The sequence below is a fragment of the Cottoperca gobio genome, chromosome 13 (genome assembly GCF_900634415.1).
Source record: "Cottoperca gobio chromosome 13, fCotGob3.1, whole genome shotgun sequence".
Taxonomy (NCBI): domain Eukaryota; kingdom Metazoa; phylum Chordata; class Actinopteri; order Perciformes; family Bovichtidae; genus Cottoperca; species Cottoperca gobio.
In genome coordinates this window covers 760,003-782,025 of record NC_041367.1, presented here as the reverse complement: position 1 = coordinate 782,025, position 22,023 = coordinate 760,003, and the positions used below count along the sequence as shown (strand labels likewise).

Below are 22,023 nucleotides of genomic sequence, written 5' to 3'. Positions count from 1 at the left end.
GTAATGTTCCTGAAGGTAACGTTTCCTCTCTCTCCTGTCATGGTGTCATCAGTCCTGTGTTGTATATGTAGTGAGACAGAGACATGTGTAATGTCCCTGAAGGTAACGTTTCCTCTCTCTCCTGTCATGGTGTCATCAGTCCTGTGTTGTATATGTAGTGAGACAGAGACATGTGTAATGTCCCTGAAGGTAACGTTTCCTCTCTCTCCTGTCATGGTGTCATCAGTCCTGTGTTGTATATGTAGTGAGACAGAGACATGTGTAATGTCCTGAAGGTAACGTTTCCTCTCTCTCCTGTCATGGTGTCATCAGTCCTGTGTTGTATATGTAGTGAGACAGAGACATGTGTAATGTTCCTGAAGGTAACGTTTCCTCTCTCTCCTGTCATGGTGTCATCAGTCCTGTGTTGTATATGTAGTGAGACAGAGACATGTGTAATGTTCCTGAAGGTAACGTTTCCTCTCTCTCCTGTCATGGTGTCATCAGTCCTGTGTTGTATATGTAGTGAGACAGAGACATGTGTAATGTTCCTGAAGGTAACGTTTCCTCTCTCTCCTGTCATGGTGTCATCAGTCCTGTGTTGTATATGTAGTGAGACAGAGAAATGTGTAATGTTCCTGAAGGTAACGTTTCCTCTCTCTCCTGTCATGGTGTCATCAGTCCTGTGTTGTATATGTAGTGAGACAGAGACATGTGTAATGTTCCTGAAGGTAACGTTTCCTCTCTCTCCTGTCATGGTGTCATCAGTCCTGTGTTGTATATGTAGTGAGACAGAGACATGTGTAATGTCCCTGAAGGTAACGTTTCCTCTCTCTCTCCTGTCATGGTGTCATCAGTCCTGTGTTGTATATGTAGTGAGACAGAGACATGTGTAATGTCCCTGAAGGTAACGTTTCCTCTCTCTCCTGTCATGGTGTCATCAGTCCTGTGTTGTATATGTAGTGAGACAGAGACATGTGTAATGTCCTGAAGGTAACGTTTCCTCTCTCTCCTGTCATGGTGTCATCAGTCCTGTGTTGTATATGTAGTGAGACAGAGAAATGTGTAATGTTCCTGAAGGTAACGTTTCCTCTCTCTCCTGTCATGGTGTCATCAGTCCTGTGTTGTATATGTAGTGAGACAGAGAAATGTGTAATGTCCCTGAAGGTAACGTTTCCTCTCTCTCCTGTCATGGTGTCATCAGTCCTGTGTTGTATATGTAGTGAGACAGAGAAATGTGTAATGTTCCCTGAAGGTAACGTTTCCTCTCTCTCCTGTCATGGTGTCATCAGTCCTGTGTTGTATATGTAGTGAGACAGAGAAATGTGTAATGTCCTGAAGGTAACGTTTCCTCTCTCTCCTGTCATGGTGTCATCAGTCCTGTGTTGTATATGTAGTGAGACAGAGACATGTGTAATGTCCCTGAAGGTAACGTTTCCTCTCTCTCCTGTCATGGTGTCATCAGTCCTGTGTTGTATATGTAGTGAGACAGAGAAATGTGTAATGTCCCTGAAGGTAACGTTTCCTCTCTCTCCTGTCATGGTGTCATCAGTCCTGTGTTGTATATGTAGTGAGACAGAGAAATGTGTAATGTTCCTGAAGGTAACGTTTCCTCTCTCTCCTGTCATGGTGTCATCAGTCCTGTGTTGTATATGTAGTGAGACAGAGACATGTGTAATGTCCCTGAAGGTAACGTTTCCTCTCTCTCCTGTCATGGTGTCATCAGTCCTGTGTTGTATATGTAGTGAGACAGAGAAATGTGTAATGTCCCTGAAGGTAACGTTTCCTCTCTCTCCTGTCATGGTGTCATCAGTCCTGTGTTGTATATGTAGTGAGACAGAGAAATGTGTAATGTTCCTGAAGGTAACGTTTCCTCTCTCTCCTGTCATGGTGTCATCAGTCCTGTGTTGTATATGTAGTGAGACAGAGAAATGTGTAATGTTCCTGAAGGTAACGTTTCCTCTCTCTCCTGTCATGGTGTCATCAGTCCTGTGTTGTATATGTAGTGAGACAGAGAAATGTGTAATGTTCCTGAAGGTAACGTTTCCTCTCTCTCCTGTCATGGTGTCATCAGTCCTGTGTTGTATATGTAGTGAGACAGAGAAATGTGTAATGTTCCTGAAGGTAACGTTTCCTCTCTCTCCTGTCATGGTGTCATCAGTCCTGTGTTGTATATGTAGTGAGACAGAGACATGTGTAATGTCCTGAAGGTAACGTTTCCTCTCTCTCCTGTCATGGTGTCATCAGTCCTGTGTTGTATATGTAGTGAGACAGAGACATGTGTAATGTCCCTGAAGGTAACGTTTCCTCTCTCTCCTGTCATGGTGTCATCAGTCCTGTGTTGTATATGTAGTGAGACAGAGACATGTGTAATGTCCCTGAAGGTAACGTTTCCTCTCTCTCCTGTCATGGTGTCATCAGTCCTGTGTTGTATATGTAGTGAGACAGAGACATGTGTAATGTTCCTGAAGGTAACGTTTCCTCTCTCTCCTGTCATGGTGTCATCAGTCCTGTGTTGTATATGTAGTGAGACAGAGACATGTGTAATGTTCCTGAAGGTAACGTTTCCTCTCTCTCCTGTCATGGTGTCATCAGTCCTGTGTTGTATATGTAGTGAGACAGAGACATGTGTAATGTTCCTGAAGGTAACGTTTCCTCTCTCTCCTGTCATGGTGTCATCAGTCCTGTGTTGTATATGTAGTGAGACAGAGAAATGTGTAATGTCCCTGAAGGTAACGTTTCCTCTCTCTCCTGTCATGGTGTCATCAGTCCTGTGTTGTATATGTAGTGAGACAGAGACATGTGTAATGTCCCTGAAGGTAACGTTTCCTCTCTCTCCTGTCATGGTGTCATCAGTCCTGTGTTGTATATGTAGTGAGACAGAGAAATGTGTAATGTCCCTGAAGGTAACGTTTCCTCTCTCTCCTGTCATGGTGTCATCAGTCCTGTGTTGTATATGTAGTGAGACAGAGAAATGTGTAATGTCCCTGAAGGTAACGTTTCCTCTCTCTCCTGTCATGGTGTCATCAGTCCTGTGTTGTATATGTAGTGAGACAGAGAAATGTGTAATGTCCCTGAAGGTAACGTTTCCTCTCTCTCCTGTCATGGTGTCATCAGTCCTGTGTTGTATATGTAGTGAGACAGAGACATGTGTAATGTCCCTGAAGGTAACGTTTCCTCTCTCTACTGTCATGGTGTCATCTGTCCTGTGTTGTATATGTAGTGAGACAGAGAAATGTGTAATGTCCCTGAAGGTAACGTTTCCTCTTCTCCTGTCATGGTGTCATCAGTCCTGTGTTGTATATGTAGTGAGACAGAGAAATGTGTAATGTCCCTGAAGGTAACGTTTCCTCTCTCACCTGTCATGGTGTCATCAGTCCTGTGTTGTATATGTAGTGAGACAGAGACATGTGTAATGTCCCTGAAGGTAACGTTTCCTCTCTCACCTGTTATGGTGTCATCAGTCCTGTGTTGTATATGTAGTGAGTACAGAGAAATGTGTAATAATCCTGAAGGTAACGTTTCTTCTCTCCTGTCATGGTGTCATCAGTCCTGTGTTGTATATGTAGTGAGTGACAGAGACATGTGTAATGTCCCTGAAGGTAACGTTTCCTCTCTCTCCTGTCATGGTGTCATCAGTCCTGTGTTGTATATGTAGTGAGACAGAGACATGTGTAATGTCCCTGAAGGTAACGTTTCCTCTCTCTCCTGTCATGGTGTCATCAGTCCTGTGTTGTATATGTAGTGAGACAGAGAAATGTGTAATGTCCCTGAAGGTAACGTTTCCTCTCTCTCCTGTCATGGTGTCATCAGTCCTGTGTTGTATATGTAGTGAGACAGAGAAATGTGTAATGTTCCTGAAGGTAACGTTTCCTCTCTCTCCTGTCATGGTGTCATCAGTCCTGTGTTGTATATGTAGTGAGACAGAGAAATGTGTAATGTCCCTGAAGGTAACGTTTCCTCTCTCTCCTGTCATGGTGTCATCAGTCCTGTGTTGTATATGTAGTGAGACAGAGACATGTGTAATGTTCCTGAAGGTAACGTTTCCTCTCTCTCCTGTCATGGTGTCATCAGTCCTGTGTTGTATATGTAGTGAGACAGAGACATGTGTAATGTTCCTGAAGGTAACGTTTCCTCTCTCTCCTGTCATGGTGTCATCAGTCCTGTGTTGTATATGTAGTGAGACAGAGAAATGTGTAATGTCCCTGAAGGTAACGTTTCCTCTCTCTCCTGTCATGGTGTCATCAGTCCTGTGTTGTATATGTAGTGAGACAGAGAAATGTGTAATGTTCCTGAAGGTAACGTTTCCTCTCTCTCCTGTCATGGTGTCATCAGTCCTGTGTTGTATATGTAGTGAGACAGAGAAATGTGTAATGTTCCTGAAGGTAACGTTTCCTCTCTCTCCTGTCATGGTGTCATCAGTCCTGTGTTGTATATGTAGTGAGACAGAGACATGTGTAATGTCCCTGAAGGTAACGTTTCCTCTCTCTCCTGTCATGGTGTCATCAGTCCTGTGTTGTATATGTAGTGAGACAGAGACATGTGTAATGTCCCTGAAGGTAACGTTTCCTCTCTCTCCTGTCATGGTGTCATCAGTCCTGTGTTGTATATGTAGTGAGACAGAGACATGTGTAATGTCCCTGAAGGTAACGTTTCCTCTCTCTCCTGTCATGGTGTCATCAGTCCTGTGTTGTATATGTAGTGAGACAGAGAAATGTGTAATGTCCCTGAAGGTAACGTTTCCTCTCTCTCCTGTCATGGTGTCATCAGTCCTGTGTTGTATATGTAGTGAGACAGAGAAATGTGTAATGTTCCCTGAAGGTAACGTTTCCTCTCTCTCCTGTCATGGTGTCATCAGTCCTGTGTTGTATATGTAGTGAGACAGAGACATGTGTAATGTCCCTGAAGGTAACGTTTCCTCTCTCTCCTGTCATGGTGTCATCAGTCCTGTGTTGTATATGTAGTGAGACAGAGAAATGTGTAATGTCCTGAAGGTAACGTTTCCTCTCTCTCCTGTCATGGTGTCATCAGTCCTGTGTTGTATATGTAGTGAGACAGAGAAATGTGTAATGTTCCTGAAGGTAACGTTTCTCTCTCTCCTGTCATGGTGTCATCAGTCCTGTGTTGTATATGTAGTGAGACAGAGAAATGTGTAATGTTCCTGAAGGTAACGTTTCCTCTCTCCCTGTCATGGTGTCATCAGTCCTGTGTTGTATATGTAGTGAGACAGAGAAATGTGTAATGTTCCTGAAGGTAACGTTTCCTCTCTCTCCTGTCATGGTGTCATCAGTCCTGTGTTGTATATGTAGTGAGACAGAGAAATGTGTAATGTTCCTGAAGGTAACGTTTCCTCTCTCTCCTGTCATGGTGTCATCAGTCCTGTGTTGTATATGTAGTGAGACAGAGACATGTGTAATGTTCCTGAAGGTAACGTTTCCTCTCTCTCCTGTCATGGTGTCATCAGTCCTGTGTTGTATATGTAGTGAGACAGAGACATGTGTAATGTCCCTGAAGGTAACGTTTCCTCTCTCTCCTGTCATGGTGTCATCAGTCCTGTGTTGTATATGTAGTGAGACAGAGACATGTGTAATGTCCCTGAAGGTAACGTTTCCTCTCTCTCCTGTCATGGTGTCATCAGTCCTGTGTTGTATATGTAGTGAGACAGAGACATGTGTAATGTTCCTGAAGGTAACGTTTCCTCTCTCTCCTGTCATGGTGTCATCAGTCCTGTGTTGTATATGTAGTGAGACAGAGACATGTGTAATGTTCCTGAAGGTAACGTTTCCTCTCTCTCCTGTCATGGTGTCATCAGTCCTGTGTTGTATATGTAGTGAGACAGAGACATGTGTAATGTTCCTGAAGGTAACGTTTCCTCTCTCACCTGTCATGGTGTCATCAGTCCTGTGTTGTATATGTAGTGAGACAGAGACATGTGTAATGTCCCTGAAGGTAACGTTTCCTCTCTCTCCTGTCATGGTGTCATCAGTCCTGTGTTGTATATGTAGTGAGACAGAGACATGTGTAATGTCCCTGAAGGTAACGTTTCCTCTCTCTCCTGTCATGGTGTCATCAGTCCTGTGTTGTATATGTAGTGAGACAGAGACATGTGTAATGTCCCTGAAGGTAACGTTTCCTCTCTCTCCTGTCATGGTGTCATCAGTCCTGTGTTGTATATGTAGTGAGACAGAGAAATGTGTAATGTCCCTGAAGGTAACGTTTCCTCTCTCTCCTGTCATGGTGTCATCAGTCCTGTGTTGTATATGTAGTGAGACAGAGAAATGTGTAATGTCCCTGAAGGTAACGTTTCCTCTCTCACCTGTCATGGTGTCATCAGTCCTGTGTTGTATATGTAGTGAGACAGAGACATGTGTAATGTCCCTGAAGGTAACGTTTCCTCTCTCTACTGTCATGGTGTCATCAGTCCTGTGTTGTATATGTAGTGAGACAGAGAAATGTGTAATGTCCCTGAAGGTGACGTTTCCTCTCTCCCTGTCATGGTGTCATCAGTCCTGTGTTGTATATGTAGTGAGACAGAGAAATGTGTAATGTCCCTGAAGGTAACGTTTCCTCTCTCTCCTGTCATGGTGTCATCAGTCCTGTGTTGTATATGTAGTGAGACAGAGACATGTGTAATGTCCCTGAAGGTAACGTTTCCTCTCTCACCTGTCATGGTGTCATCAGTCCTGTGTTGTATATGTAATGAGTACAGAGAAATGTGTAATAATCCTGAAGGTAACGTTTCTTCTCTCCTGTCATGGTGTCATCAGTCCTGTGTTGTATATGTATTGAGTTGAGAGACATGTGTAATGTCCCTGAAGGTAACGTTTCCTCTCTCTCCTGTCATGGTGTCATCAGTCCTGTGTTGTATATGTAGTGAGACAGAGACATGTGTAATGTCCCTGAAGGTAACGTTTCCTCTCTCTCTTTTCATGGTGTCATCAGTCCTGTGTTGTATATGCAGTGAGACAGAGAAATGTGTAATGTCCCTAAAGGTAACGTTTTCTCTCTCTCCTGTCATGGTGTCATCAGTCCTGTGTTGTATATGTAGTGAGACAGAGAAATGTGTAATGTCCCTAAAGGTAACGTTTCCTCTCTCACCTGTCATGGTGTCATCAGTCCTGTGTTGTATATGTAGGGAGACAGAGAAATGTGTAATGACCCTGAAGGTGACGTTTCCTCTCCCCTGTCATGATGTCATCAGTCCTGTGTTGTATATGTAGTGAGACAGAGACATGTGTAATGTCCCTGAAGGTAACGTTTCCTCTCTCACCTGTTATGGTGTCATTAGTCCTGGGTTGTATATGTAATGAGTACAGAGAAATGTGTAATAATCCTGAAGGTAACGTTTCTTCTCTCCTGTCATGGTGTCATCAGTCCTGTGTTGTATATGTATTGAGTTGAGAGAAATGTGTAATGTTCCTGAAGGTAACGTTTCCTCTCTCTCCTGTCATGGTGTCATCAGTCCTGTGTTGTATATGTAGTGAGACAGAGAAATGTGCAATGTTCCTGAAGGTAATGTTTCTTCTCTCTCTCCTGTCATGGTGTCATCAGTCCTGTGTTGTATATGTATTGAGTTGAGAGAAATGTGTAATGTTCCTGAAGGTAACGTTTCCTCTCTCTCCTGTCATGGTGTCATCAGTCCTGTGTTGTATATGTAGTAAGACAGAGAAATGTGCAATGTTCCTGAAGGTAACGTTTCCTCTCTCTGCTGTCATGGTGTCATCAGTCCTGTGTTGTATATATAGTGAGACAGAGACATGTGTAATGTCCCTGAAGGTAACGTTTCCTCTCTCTCCTGTCATGGTGTCATCAGTCCTGTGTTGTATATGTAGTGAGACAGAGACATGTGTAATGTTCCTGAAGGTAACGTTCCTCTCTCTCCTGTCATGGTGTCATCAGTCCTGTGTTGTATATGTAGTGAGACAGAGACATGTGTAATGTCCCTGAAGGTAACGTTTCCTCTCTCTCCTGTCATGGTGTCATCAGTCCTGTGTTGTATATGTAGTGAGACAGAGACATGTGTAATGTCCCTGAAGGTAACGTTTCCTCTCTCTCCTGTCATGGTGTCATCAGTCCTGTGTTGTATATGTAGTGAGACAGAGACATGTGTAATGTTCCTGAAGGTAACGTTTCCTCTCTCTCCTGTCATGGTGTCATCAGTCCTGTGTTGTATATGTAGTGAGACAGAGACATGTGTAATGTTCCTGAAGGTAATGTTTCCTCTCTCTCCTGTCATGGTGTCATCAGTCCTGTGTTGTATATGTAGTGAGATAGAGACATGTGTAATGTTCGTGAAGGTAACGTTTCCTCTCTCACCTGTCATGGTGTCATCAGTCCTGTGTTGTATATGTAGTGAGACATGTGTAATGTCCCTGAAGGTAAAGTTTCCTCTCTCTCCTGTCATGGTGTCATCAGTCCTGTGTTGTATATGTAGTGAGACAGAGACATGTGTAATGTCCCTGAAGGTAAAGTTTCCTCTCTCTCCTGTCATGGTGTCATCAGTCCTGTGTTGTATATGTAGTGAGACAGAGACATGTGTAATGTCCCTGAAGGTAACGTTTCCTCTCTCTCCTGTCATGGTGTCATCAGTCCTGTGTTGTATATGTAGTGAGACAGAGAAATGTGTAATGTCCCCAAAGGTAACGTTTCCTCTCTCTCCTGTCATGGTGTCATCAGTCCTGTGTTGTATATGTTGTGAGACAGAGAAATGTGTAATGTCCCTAAAGGTAACGTTTCCTCTCTCACCTGTCATGGTGTCATCAGTCCTGTGTTGTATATGTAGGGAGACAGAGACATGTGTAATGTCCCTGAAGGTAACGTTTCCTCTCTCTACTGTCATGGTGTCATCTGTCCTGTGTTGTATATGTAGTGAGACAGAGAAATGTGTAATGTCCCTGAAGGTGACGTTTCCTCTTCCCTGTCATGGTGTCATCAGTCCTGTGTTGTATATGCAGTGAGACAGAGAAATGTGTAATGTCCCTAAAGGTAACGTTTCCTCTCTCACCTGTCATGGTGTCATCAGTCCTGTGTTGTATATGTAGTGAGACAGAGACATGTGTAATGTCCCTGAAGGTAACGTTTCCTCTCTCACCTGTTATGGTGTCATTAGTCCTGTGTTGTATATGTAATGAGTACAGAGAAATGTGTAATAATCCTGAAGGTAACGTTTCTTCTCTCCTGTCATGGTGTCATCAGTCCTGTGTTGTATATGTATTGAGTTGAGAGACATGTGTAATGTCCCTGAAGGTAACGTTTCCTCTCTCTCCTGTCATGGTGTCATCAGTCCTGTGTTGTATATGTAGTGAGACAGAGACATGTGTAATGTCCCTGAAGGTAACGTTTCCTCTCTCTCTTTTCATGGTGTCATCAGTCCTGTGTTGTATATGCAGTGAGACAGAGAAATGTGTAATGTCCCTAAAGGTAACGTTTTCTCTCTCTCCTGTCATGGTGTCATCAGTCCTGTGTTGTATATGTAGTGAGACAGAGAAATGTGTAATGTCCCTAAAGGTAACGTTTCCTCTCTCACCTGTCATGGTGTCATCAGTCCTGTGTTGTATATGTAGGGAGACAGAGAAATGTGTAATGACCCTGAAGGTGACGTTTCCTCTCCCCTGTCATGATGTCATCAGTCCTGTGTTGTATATGTAGTGAGACAGAGACATGTGTAATGTCCCTGAAGGTAACGTTTCCTCTCTCACCTGTTATGGTGTCATTAGTCCTGGGTTGTATATGTAATGAGTACAGAGAAATGTGTAATAATCCTGAAGGTAACGTTTCTTCTCTCCTGTCATGGTGTCATCAGTCCTGTGTTGTATATGTATTGAGTTGAGAGAAATGTGTAATGTTCCTGAAGGTAACGTTTCCTCTCTCTCCTGTCATGGTGTCATCAGTCCTGTGTTGTATATGTAGTAAGACAGAGAAATGTGCAATGTTCCTGAAGGTAACGTTTCCTCTCTCTGCTGTCATGGTGTCATCAGTCCTGTGTTGTATATATAGTGAGACAGAGACATGTGTAATGTCCCTGAAGGTAACGTTTCCTCTCTCTCCTGTCCTGGTGTCATCAGTCCTGTGTTGTATATGTAGTGAGACAGACACATGTGTAATGTTCCTGAAGGTAACGTTCCTCTCTCTCCTGTCATGGTGTCATCAGTCCTGTGTTGTATATGTAGTGAGACAGAGACATGTATAATGTTCCTGGAGGTAACGTTTCCTCTCTTTTATCCAGTTTTAAGACACGTTCTACATCTTGGTGTTTTAACTCTATATTTGAAGGATGATGGATTTTAGTCTTCGGACGTCTGGATCTTAAGTTCTCAGAGAAACAAGCTGACAAACTTTAGCGGAAGCTGAACAGTGTGCAGGAGAAACTCTGATGTTTAACCTTTGAATTAGAGAGGAGGAGAGAAGAACTCCCATCATGCACTGCTGCTGCACCACCAGAGAGGAGAAGACCTCTGTGGAGGATTCTGCTCCTGTAAATATATTTTAGCTGCTGCAGCAGCTAAATTATAGGAATATAATTCAAAATATAAGCTAAATATAATACTGTGCTGAGTCGTCAATAGTGAAAGGTATAATCTGTGATGTAAACAGGTTGTGCAGTAATTAAGCGTGTAGAACAGATGTAATAAATATATTTTTCTGATATGCAAACAGGTTTGAAAACAGTGAGTATGAGACAGAGAGTAACGACCTGTAAATCCATCACATTACATTATTACAGTTCATTTAGCTGACGCTTTTGTCCAAAGCGACGTACAAAAAGTGCAAACAATCATGGAGATACAAGTCTGAACATCAAGAATCTTGTAAGTATAATCGCTTCAAATAGGTACAATCGTATAAGTGAACACTGTCTTCAAATAGCCAGTTTGAAGTACAACATAAGTGCAACATACAGAAACAATAGAATCCAAATTCAACTTTTAGCTACAAATAAGCCAAACCAGATACAAGTACAACATACAAAGAACAGTTATTTTGTTTTCTTCATTCACTGAGGTGCAGTCGAAACAGGTGAGTGTTCAGTCTGCAGGTGTGAAGACCTTCTGCTGTCCTGACATCAATGGGGAGGTCGTTCCACCATGTTGGAGCAGGATAGCAAACAGGTGGGTTTTGTTTGATGGGAATCTGGGTCCCACTGTGTGAGGGAGTGGCGAGCCGATTAGTGGACGCAGAGCGAAGTAAACGCGCTGGGGTGTCTGGTTCGACCATGGCCTGGATGTAGGAAGGGGCTGATCCATTCACAGCACGGTAGGCCAGCACCAGAGTCTTGAAGCGGATTCGGGCCGCCACTGGTAGCCAGTGATGGGAGCGGAGAAGCGGTGTAGTGTGGGAGAACTTGGGTAGATTGAAGACCAGTCCGGCTGCTGCATTCTGGATAAGCTGTACCTCAATATTTGAACGATGCATGGTGCACTTCGTTTGTTGTCTGCCTTAATGTTGTAAACCAATCGTGCATTATTTCACAGTATTATCACTGTACTGTGAACGTATGTAATACTTTTTACCTCTTTATTTATTATTATATTTTGTATATCTCTTTTTACTTTTACTTCTAATTGTATCTTTATCTTATGGCTGTCGGTGGATTAGCAAAGTAAGACTTTCATTGTACGGTATAACTGTCTGTTTAACTGTGCATGTGACAATAAATATCTTGAATCTTGAGATGTTTCTTATTCAACTATTTTTTATAAAACTCTGAACATAAGCTTTGAATGTGAGGAGGGTGTCGAGATAAACACCAAGATATCTGATATTTGTAACATTATGTGGTATGTGTGAAAGCAGCCAAATAAGGAATGAAAGTCAGAAAAGAGTTTAATGTTCGTCAGAGTAGAAATTGATTGTATCGTCTGCATACGAGAGACACTAAGCTTGTTTAAAGGCTGCCAGGAAGTCATTACTGTTCCGGAGAAAGACTGGGGGACCAAGAATACTACCCTGAGGTACCGCGGGAGTCAACACTCAATCTATGGATGTTTTCAACAAGGCACATGACCTTGGTTTTCACTTCTTTCCCCAAGTATTCACATTAAGTTAAATTCAAAGTCAGTAAAACGTTTTCTAAAGCCTTTATGATTCTTGTAAACAATCAAAGTCTATTTTGAAATGAAGTGTTTCTCACCAAAACTCACCGAATGTATCCGTGAGCGCAAACTCATCATTTATTTATATATATGTGTGTGTGTGTGTGTGTATGTGTGTGTGTGTGTGTGTGTGTGTGTGTATGTGTGTGTGTGTGTGTGTGTGTGTGTGTGTGTGTGTGTGTGTGTGTGCAATATCAGTGGAATATGCAAGTAGCAGTGGGAACGAGGGCAGTGCAATGGTAATGGTAATGTCTACAGGACGTTTGACAACAATGCAATCCCTCTTCATAGAAAACAGAAATATAAACAGTGTGTAAATCCATGTTAATAAATCCAAAGGTAAATGACAACGTGAATATTTGCACTGTGGTAAATGTAAGTAGGTTTGATGATACATAAGAGCAGACGTCACAATAAAAGCCAACAAAGCAAATAAAATAAACCACAAAAGTAACTTAATACACTGAAAACATGAACAGTTTTAAATTCAATAAGATACTAAAAACACAAGTGTACTTGAGTTTCACAGATTCTGAAGCAACGTGTTTTGGTCTTGCAGACACATCAGCATCTGTTTCCATCTTTTTCACTTCCAGCTGGAACTCTTAACATCTGGAGCCAGGAGTGAACGTGTTCCACAAGCCGACATAATTACAACCACACAGCTTGTGTGTGTATGTGTGTGTGTGTGTATGTGTGTGTGTGTGTGTGTGTGTGTGTGTGTGTGTGTGTAGCAGCTGTTGCAGTCAGATTAGCAGCTCCTTTCATTTATTAACTCTTTGTTAAAAAAAGCTTTCAGGAATTAAACCTTAATGAGTGCTGATGATTGACGGCAGAGTTACACACACACACACGCACACACACCGTGTATAGTCCGTGTTGGAAAGTAACCAAAGTACATTTACTCAACTCCTGTATGTATACAACTTATGTATTCGTAGTACTTTACATTTCCTGCTAGATAAATATTGTACTTTTTACAGCTTTACATTTACTGCACAATCAGTACTTTTACTTTAAGTACTTTAACTATATTTTACTGGTAATACTACAACATACAGTACGTAGGTTTTGAGTGCAGTACTTTTACTTGTAGTGAAGTATTTTCAGTGTGGTTTTAGTACTTTTACTTCAGTAAAGGATCTGAATAGAATAATATAGCGTTTCGTCACTATATTTTAGTTTCTGTTTCTTTGACCACATCAAGGCAAGTGTGCGACGCTTTGGGGATTAATCAGGCAGTGTGTTCAGCTGCGTCCGCTTTGTGTTTACAGTCTCTATTAAAAGTGGATTCATGGACGTTTATTGTGGATGGACATGAGACGTAAAGATTCCGTCGGGTCGTGTAAGTCACATGGATGATATCAATATTCACATCTCACTGAATTATGACTCATATCGCTCTTATTGAACCCCAGCATGAGCAGTTTCAGTGTATGTAATTGTGTGTTATGAAGGTGAGTCTGCCTTCAGTCTATGACAGGAAGCTGTGATGATGTCACACACCTCTCCGTCTCGCTAAGAAAGCGAGCGTTTTCTTTAATAAACAGGAAGCAGCAGCTGGCGGAGCATTGGGAGCCTGAGCTGCCAGTTTTTAAATGGTTTCAATAAACTTTAATGAGCTTTAATTACTGCTGAAAGCTTCTCTCTGGAACACAACACACACACACACACACCACCTTTTGACAGTGTATGTGTGTGTGTGTGTGTGTGTGTGTGTGTGTGTGTGTCTGTGTGCGTGTGTGTGTGTGTGTGTGTGAATGCCTGCTGATGTTGTGTTTCACCGTAAAAAGACGATTCATTGAAAACCAAAAGACATAATCAGCTGCAGTATACAGCATCACACACACACACTGCAGGATTTACGTCAGCAGCAGCACAGAGGTCAGAGGTCAAACCGCCTTCAGGACCAATCACAGCAGAATTGCTGATAAACCAAAAGAGAAACAAAGCCCGTTGCTCCGGTGACGGTATCAACAGTCTCCAGGTTTCAAACTGTGTGAGGTCTTTGTTGAGCCCTGATGCATGATGGGTACAAACAGCCTTGGGGTCAGTCTGTTGTCTAATATCATCAACCTGCAGACCTGGAGTTCCCCCACAGACCCCGGACCCCCAGTTTTAGACATTTGCATGTGCAAGTAGTTATGTACGTGCAGAAATCGCTTAACAGCGTCAAGGCTGCCGACATTATTACAATATTAGTCCACGTTTCTAGTTTGTAATTAAATAAAATGTGTGTTTATTGTATTCAATGAAGGATTTTTTTATTAAGATAAACATTTATTAATTGACTGAATGTATCATCATGTATCTTTACATTGGAAAATAACGCTGTTTTATTCATTTTTCACTTATTTTCATCTGCACACGTTTAAACTTGCCTTTGTGTACTGTTCGTCAATGTCCCTCAGCGTCCGATACGACGCACTGAGGCTCCTTTTAGCGTGTTTATGATCTATTCATAGGCGTTGACTTACTTTATCAGAATCAGAATCAGAAATCCTTTATTAATCCCACGACGGGGAAATTTACATTGTTACAGTAAAAGAGCAAGAAAGTAAAGTGGCAAGTACACAACAACTCAATAGAATAAAATACAGTAACAGTAGTATAAGTTACCTTTAATATGTAACTTACATACTTGTTTTAGGTAGCAAATGTCTTTTACATATTCATTATTTTCTCATAAATGTCGTCTGTTCACTGTCATCTGCTTATCTTACTAGTCATTGCTTTATGCTTATATTTATTGTATTCTGCTAATTACTACATGAGCATTGCTTCTGCATTGCATTGCTTCTGCATTGCTCACATTTAATCATATCCATTTCATCCTGGTAACTCCTGCAAAATTCATTGTCATCTGCTATTGCTACTTATTCTTCACTTCGTGCCAATTGTGTCACGGTGTAGTGAAGGTGAGGACCCAAATGCAGTTCACTGGACGATGATGTTAACCAAAAACGAGCTTTATTTAAAACAAAAGCCGAAGCTAACAAAGTACAAGCATACAAAGTAACAAACAAACACAAACCGAGCAGGACACGAGCAGGACACGAGCCCGCAGGAGGCGGGGCAGGAGGTGGGGCAGGAGGCGGGGCAGGAGGCGGGGCAGGAGGCGGGGCAGGAGGCGGGGAGGCCAGCGGGGAGGCCGGCGGGCAGGCCGGCGGGGAGGCCGGCAGGGCTGGAACAGCGGGAACTGGAGGCTGACGCGGCCCAGCAGCGGAAACAGGGGGCTGTTTCTCTCCCTGCTCTCCTTCTCTTCCTGTTCTCCTCTCCTCTGTCTCCTTCTCCCTAAAACAATACAAAATGTTAGCTATTCGAGCGAGTTGAAAACCGAAACTAATATTAAGAAGTAGAATAATTTGCCGCTACTGCTGGACGGGGGGTGCCTTCTCCATATTCCTCCTGTTCCCCATCCCTTTGATCTGACCGCCAGTTGGTCCACTTCCTCATTACCGGGTTCACTTACGGTTTCCACCCACGCATCAAGGTCATCATTTATTTGCCATAACTTTCAGTCAACCCTTGCCGATCCTGACACAGTGGACAGACTCCTAGCCAAGGAAGTCGAAGACCGTTTTATGAAAGGCCCATTCACCAGCACCCCTTTCCTCATCGGCATCAAATTCTTGAGTCCGCCTTCATTCAGCTCGCCGTTGCCCTTTCCATCGGGAAGACAGTAGGACCCAGGACATCTATTGAATTCCTAGAAATCACCCTATATTCTCTCTCCTTCCAAGCCTCCTTCCCAGGGGAGAAACTCCACCGAATCTCCTTGTTCATTTCAAACTAACTTGTGCTCAGACACTTGAACTTTGCCATCCACATCATCCCTCAAGGTCGATACTTCCTCTCACACTTACTGTCCTTGTCTGCCGCCATCACGTCCCTCACGTCCCTCACGTCCCTCCATGTCCCAGACAAGGCCTGTAAAACGGAGCTGAAACTATGCCACAAATTCCTTTTTTCTTGGAAAGTTATCTCTCTTTTCTAAGACGTCCAAATAACTCAGACCAAAGACATCAAACTGTTCATTGATGCAGAACCCTCCTCCAGTTACTGGTTACTGGTTACTACGTTACTACGGCGGTAGATGGTTCTCCTCCACTTGGCCACCGGACCTATCCTTGCTCTCTCCTTTCTCTGCCCTCTACGAACTATAGCCCATAGTCATTCCCGCCCTCATTTGGCGACATGAGTGGTCATCCTCATCCACTCATACAACCGCGCAGCTGTTGGCATCGTCAATAAAGGTCGCTTTCAATCACTAGACATCATGAAGTTCATCCGCAGAATGACTCATCTCACCCTAACACCAATTCATTATCTGCCCACAGTCCAGACTGAAATTGAATTGGCAGCAGACTCGGATCCTCATCCAACACCAGTCCCTTCATTTTCAGCAACCATACTTCCCTGAACCTCCAGTTCCTCCACCTGGTCATAATACGCTGACCAACTATAGGCCAATATCTAACCTTCCATTCATCAGCAAAATACTAGAAAAAATTGTCTCGGCCCAAATAAACTCCTTTCATAAAGAAAACAACATCCTGGAGGAATTACAATCAGGCTTCAGACTAAAATAATTAGTGACCTCAGACTAAACTCTGATACAAACAAGATCTTAATTCTTATCCTACTAGATCTAAGCGCAGCATTTGACACGATCGACCATGACATCCTAATTAATCGTCTAGAAAAACTGGTTGGTCTTTCTGACTTCTGGTTCAGAGCATATATCAAAGGGAGAAAGTGTTTTGTCAGGCTTGGAGATCATGTGTCAGAGAAGCATGATGTCGACTTTGGAGTTCCACAAGGGAGCTGCCATTACTGTTCTCCCTATACATGCTACCACTGGGGGACATCATTAGAGAACACAATGTGTGCTTCCATAGCTACGCGGATGACACACAACTGTACATCTCTGCTGAACCAAATGATACTACAGCTATTAATATCGATCACCACCTGTCTGTCAGCAATAAATAAATGGATGAGCAATAATTTCTTGAAATTAAATGAGAACAAAACTGAAACCCTACTAGTAGGTCCTGTAACAAAAAGAGAGATGATGCTGAATAACATGAGGAAACTTACTCCTTTGATTAAACCTGAAGTCACAAGTCTTGGTGTTATCATAGACACAGATCTAAGCTTTAAATCCCACATAAACAAGGTGACAAAAACATAATTCTTCCACCTTAGAAATATAGCTAAAATCAGACAATTTATAAATCAAAAGGATGCTGAAAAACTAATCCATGCTTTTATCTCAAGCCGACTCGATTATTGTAATGCACTCTTTACCGGCCTCCCAAAAAAAAGCAACGGAGAGACTTCAGCTCATCCAAAACGCTGCAGCAATCCTCTTCAACTCACTTTATTCTACTTTTCAACATCTTTGTGACCTTAATTATGTCCTGTTGTGTTTATGACTTGTAGGTTTTTCAGCACTGATTTATTAAACACGTCAAGAGAAGAAAACTGAAGGCTCCTTGAACACAACATCTGTCAGACTTGTGAAGTACGAGCTTGCGAACAACACCTGAAGGCAACAAAGCTCTTCTATAATATCAGCATATATCTATAATTAGAGTCAAAAGAAGAAGTTAGCTTTCTGTTGGTTCCACTGTTATGAAATGTCTTTATTACTTCTGTTGGATCACTGTGTGCAGTTTGTTGTGTTTGAGGATCTTTCCAGTCACATAAACAGAAGCTGAATCCTGATTAAAACTCTGGAGGAATTCATCTTTGTTCTTCAGCCAAGAACATGTGAACATCTAGTGTAACATGTGCAGCTGAGTTCTCATGAATCAAACTTCAAAACACACTCACACTTCCTCACACCAGGTCTCAGTGTCTGCAGTCCACCATGGTCCATCCTGCAGGAAGAAACAAGTCAGAATAAACTTCTTACCCCTTCACTCATATCCACCATTAAACATGAAGCAGAGTCCCTCAGTTAGTGACAGACACCGAGTGAGAGCTGCTGTTGTCTGTCTGTCCATACATGAGAGTGTCCAGTCTGGTAGTCTGTCTGTCCATACCTGAGAGTATCCAGTCTTCAGTATGGATCCTCCAGTCCAGCAGACAGCAGCTTCACTCCTGAGTCTCCTGGATGATTGTAGCTCAGGTCCAGCTCTCTCAGATGGGAGGGGTTGGAGCTCAGAGCTGAGGCCAAAGAAGCACAGCCTTCCTCTGTGACCAGACAGCCTGACAGACTGGACACACACTCACACACGTTGTTACGCAGGTCCAGTTCTCTCAGACTAGAGGACTGGCAGCTGAGAACTGAGAACAGAGCTTCACAGCTTCTCTCTGAGAGGTTACAGCCACTCAGTCTAGAAAACGATTACAAAAAACATTTTGTCTGAATAAAGAAAACAACATGTAATTTGGATAGCTATGTGTGCACGTACAGAGCTTTGTTGGAGGTTTTGACCACTTGCAGCAGCCTCAGAAGAGCCTCCTCTGAAGCAGAGTATTTCTTCAGGTCAAACACGTCCAGATCTTTTCCTAATGACAGTAAGATGAAGACCAGAGCTGAGCATTGAGCAGGAGTCAGTTCATCTGTGGAGAGACTTCCTGATACCAGGGACTGTTGGATCTGCTCCACTAGAGAACGATCATTCAGTTCATTCAAACAGTGGAACAGGTTGATGCTTTGCTCTGCAGAGGGAGTCTCTTCGATCTTCTTCTTGATGTATTGGTCCGTTTCCCGATTGATTACTAAACCACTTCTTGTCTGTGTCAGCAGGCCTCGTAGGTGTTTCTGGTTGGTCTGCAGTGAAAGACCCAGGAGGAAGCGGAGGAACAAGTCCAGGTGTCCGTTTGGACTCTGTAAGGCCTTATTCACAGCACTCTGGTAGAGATGTGTTAGTTTAGATTTGTCTCTGAAGACTTCTGAAGGTTGTTTGTTCTTCTGACAGCAGGTTGACACCAGAGGTGATCAAGGTCAGATGGACATGAAGAGCAGCCAGAAACTCCTGAACGCTCAGATGGATGAAGCAGAACACCTTGTCTTGGTATAGTCCTCTCTCCTCTCTAAAGACATGTGTGAACACTCTTGAGTACACTGAGGCTGCTCTGATATCGATGTCACACTGTCAGGTCGGATTCATAGAAGATCAGGTTGCCTTTCTGCAGCTGCTTAAAAGCCAGTTTTCCCAGAGACTCGATCATCTTCCTGCTCTCTGGACTCCAGTGTGGATCTGTCTCAGCTCCTCCATCATACTTGACGTACTTCAGTTTGGGCTGAACCACCAGGAAGTGGATGTACATCTCTGTCAGGGTCTTGGGCAGCTCTCCTCCCTCTCTGGTTTTTAACACATCCTCCAGAACTGTAGCGTTGATCCAGCAGAAGACTGGGATGTGGCGGCTTTGTGATTTCTTGATGTGGGAGATGATTGTGCCGGCCTGCTTCTTATCTCTGAATCTCTTCCTGAAGTACTCCTCCTTCTGTGGGTCATTGAACCCTCTGACCTCTGTCACCATGTCCACACACTCAGGAGGGATCTGATTGGCTGCTGCAGGTCGTGTGGTTATCCAGAGGCGAGCAGAGGGAAGCAGTTTCCCCCTGATGAGGTTTGTCAGCAGCACATCCACTGAGATGGACTCTGTAACATCAGTCAGGATCTCGTTGTTGTGGAAGTCCAGAGGAAGTCGACACTCATCCAGACCGTCAAAGATGAACACAACTGGGAACTGTTCAAACCTGCAGATTCCTGCTTCTTTGGTTTCAGTAAAGAAGTGATGAACAAGCTCCACCAAGCTGAACCTTTTCTCTTTTAGCACATTCAGCTCTCTGAAAGTGAAGGGAAATGTGAAGTGTATGTCCTGGTAGGCTGTGTTAAGACTGTTTCCCCAATCCCAGCCACTCCCTTTGGCATCACTGTTCTGATTGATTCATCTCTTCCAGGTGAGGCTTTAAAGATGTCTTCTTGTCTGATTGTTGTTTCTGCTCTGTCTGGTTTCCTGGCTGCTGTTTCAATCAGTCTGACCTCATATTCATCATTGACCTCTGTCCCCCCCTCTGTGATGTAGAGCTCTGTGTAGATCTGGTTCAGGAGGATTGGTTTTCCTGCTTTAGCAATGCCCTCAAACACACACTGGAACTTCTTCTTCAGGTTTGACTTGAGTTTACGGCACACTGCACTAAATGTTCCTGAAGAAACAATCAACAAATGAAATTAGTGAGTGGATCCTACAGAACACTGATAATCTCAACATGTAAGTGTGGCTTTATAGTTGGATGCAGTGTCACAACAAGTCGAGGGTGGACCCAAGTGCAGCACACAGGGAACCAAGGATAATTGGTAATGACCTTTATTAGTAATTAGGAGCAGGTTATGGCCGAGTACACTGATCCACAGCAGGATGATAATAAACCACAAAGACCAACCAATAGGTAGCAGGCAAGGGGTAAGTTGGGGCCGGGCGGAGGGTCAAGGCAGACAGGTACAAAACAGGCTTGGTCAGGAAACAGGCAAGGCAGACAGGTCCAAAACAGGCTTAGTCGGGAAACAGGCAAAGCAGGCAGGTTGGGGGCAGGCAGGGTCGGCAACGAGAGATCTGTTTGTGGAAGAGCGCTGGAAAGACTTGCATGATACAGAGTACAATCTGGCACTGAGTGAGTGACTGGGAGAGGCTTAAATAAGGGCTTGATTAATTGGCAGCAGCTTGAGCCCAAGGTGAGGTGATGAGGTGGGAGTGGCTGGCTGGTGAGGTGAGAAGGAGGCGGGGTGTGGAAAAGTACTGGGCTGAGGTAAGAAGTACTGGAGCAGACTGTGACATGCAGCTCATCAGTGGAGGACAAACAGCCTGTTATCTGATGCAGATGTGTGCAGCATGTTAACCGTAGAGTTTCACGGGTATGGGGTAAAGTGGAAGGACCCAATTTCAGAAAACTGTGAGACAACAAAAAAACAAGCTTTATTTAACAAAGCTTAAGACAAAAGATGTAAAGCAAAAACTGAGCAGTCTATTATAAGCTGAAATACAAAAACACGATGAAAAACCGAGGGGACAAACCAGGAAGGAAACTATGACACGAAGGAACATCAGGATATATAGACACAGCATGAACCTAAACCGGTAACATAGACGCAAACACAGCATGACCAACCACACCAGGTAACATGGAAGAGGACACACCGACGAGCAACTTTGAATTCTAGAAAAGCGCGATAGAAATTAAATGTATTATTAATATTATTATTAACAATCGGACAGACAGGTATATATATATACACACATACACTAATCACAAAAACGGGAAACAGCTGGAGGAGGCAGGCAAAGACCATACTGGGGTTTCGTCGGGAGTCTGGGGGAGCACTGGAGAAGGGGTCGGCTCGGCAGGATATGGAATCGCTGGGGACCAGAATTAGGGGACTGCTGCAGGTCGGCAGGAAGCATTATGGGCTGCCGCAGCTTGGCAGGAAAATTGTGGGACTGCCGCAGCTCGGCAGAAGCGCCACAGGTCTGCCGCAGCTCGACGACAGCATCAGTGGTCTGCTCGACGACAGCAGGGACTGGGGAATGCCGCGGCTTGGCAGTAGGGACTAGAGACTTATAGCTTGCCTGACGGCGTCTCGAACGGCTGGACTTCTTCCCCAGAAGCCTGAATTCTTCTGGAATCTCAGAGGACCTCCCAGGGCCAGGCAAGTTCATCGAAACGGCCAAACCAGGACGGAAACGATGGCATGAGGGAACACCAGGATACATAGACGAAGCATGAACCACACCAGGTAACATAAATGCAATCATGGTATGACCGGGTGGTGATGGCGTAGTGGTTTAGTGGTACAGCTTCCAAACAGAACACCAGATTGTTGTGAGTTTGATACCCTAACCCTAACCCTTAACCCTGAGTTGCTCCTGGGAGATTATCCACGTAGTTAGTTCACTGTAAATTGCTCTGGATAAGACCATGTAATTACATTAC

At 43.5% G+C, this 22,023-nt stretch overlaps 1 pseudogene; it reads right to left on the bottom strand.

Moving 5' to 3' along the window:
- Positions 1–14,478: 14,478 nt before the first annotated feature.
- On the bottom strand, positions 14,479–21,749 carry LOC115017727 (NLR family CARD domain-containing protein 3-like; annotated as a pseudogene).
- Positions 21,750–22,023: the final 274 nt, after the last annotated feature.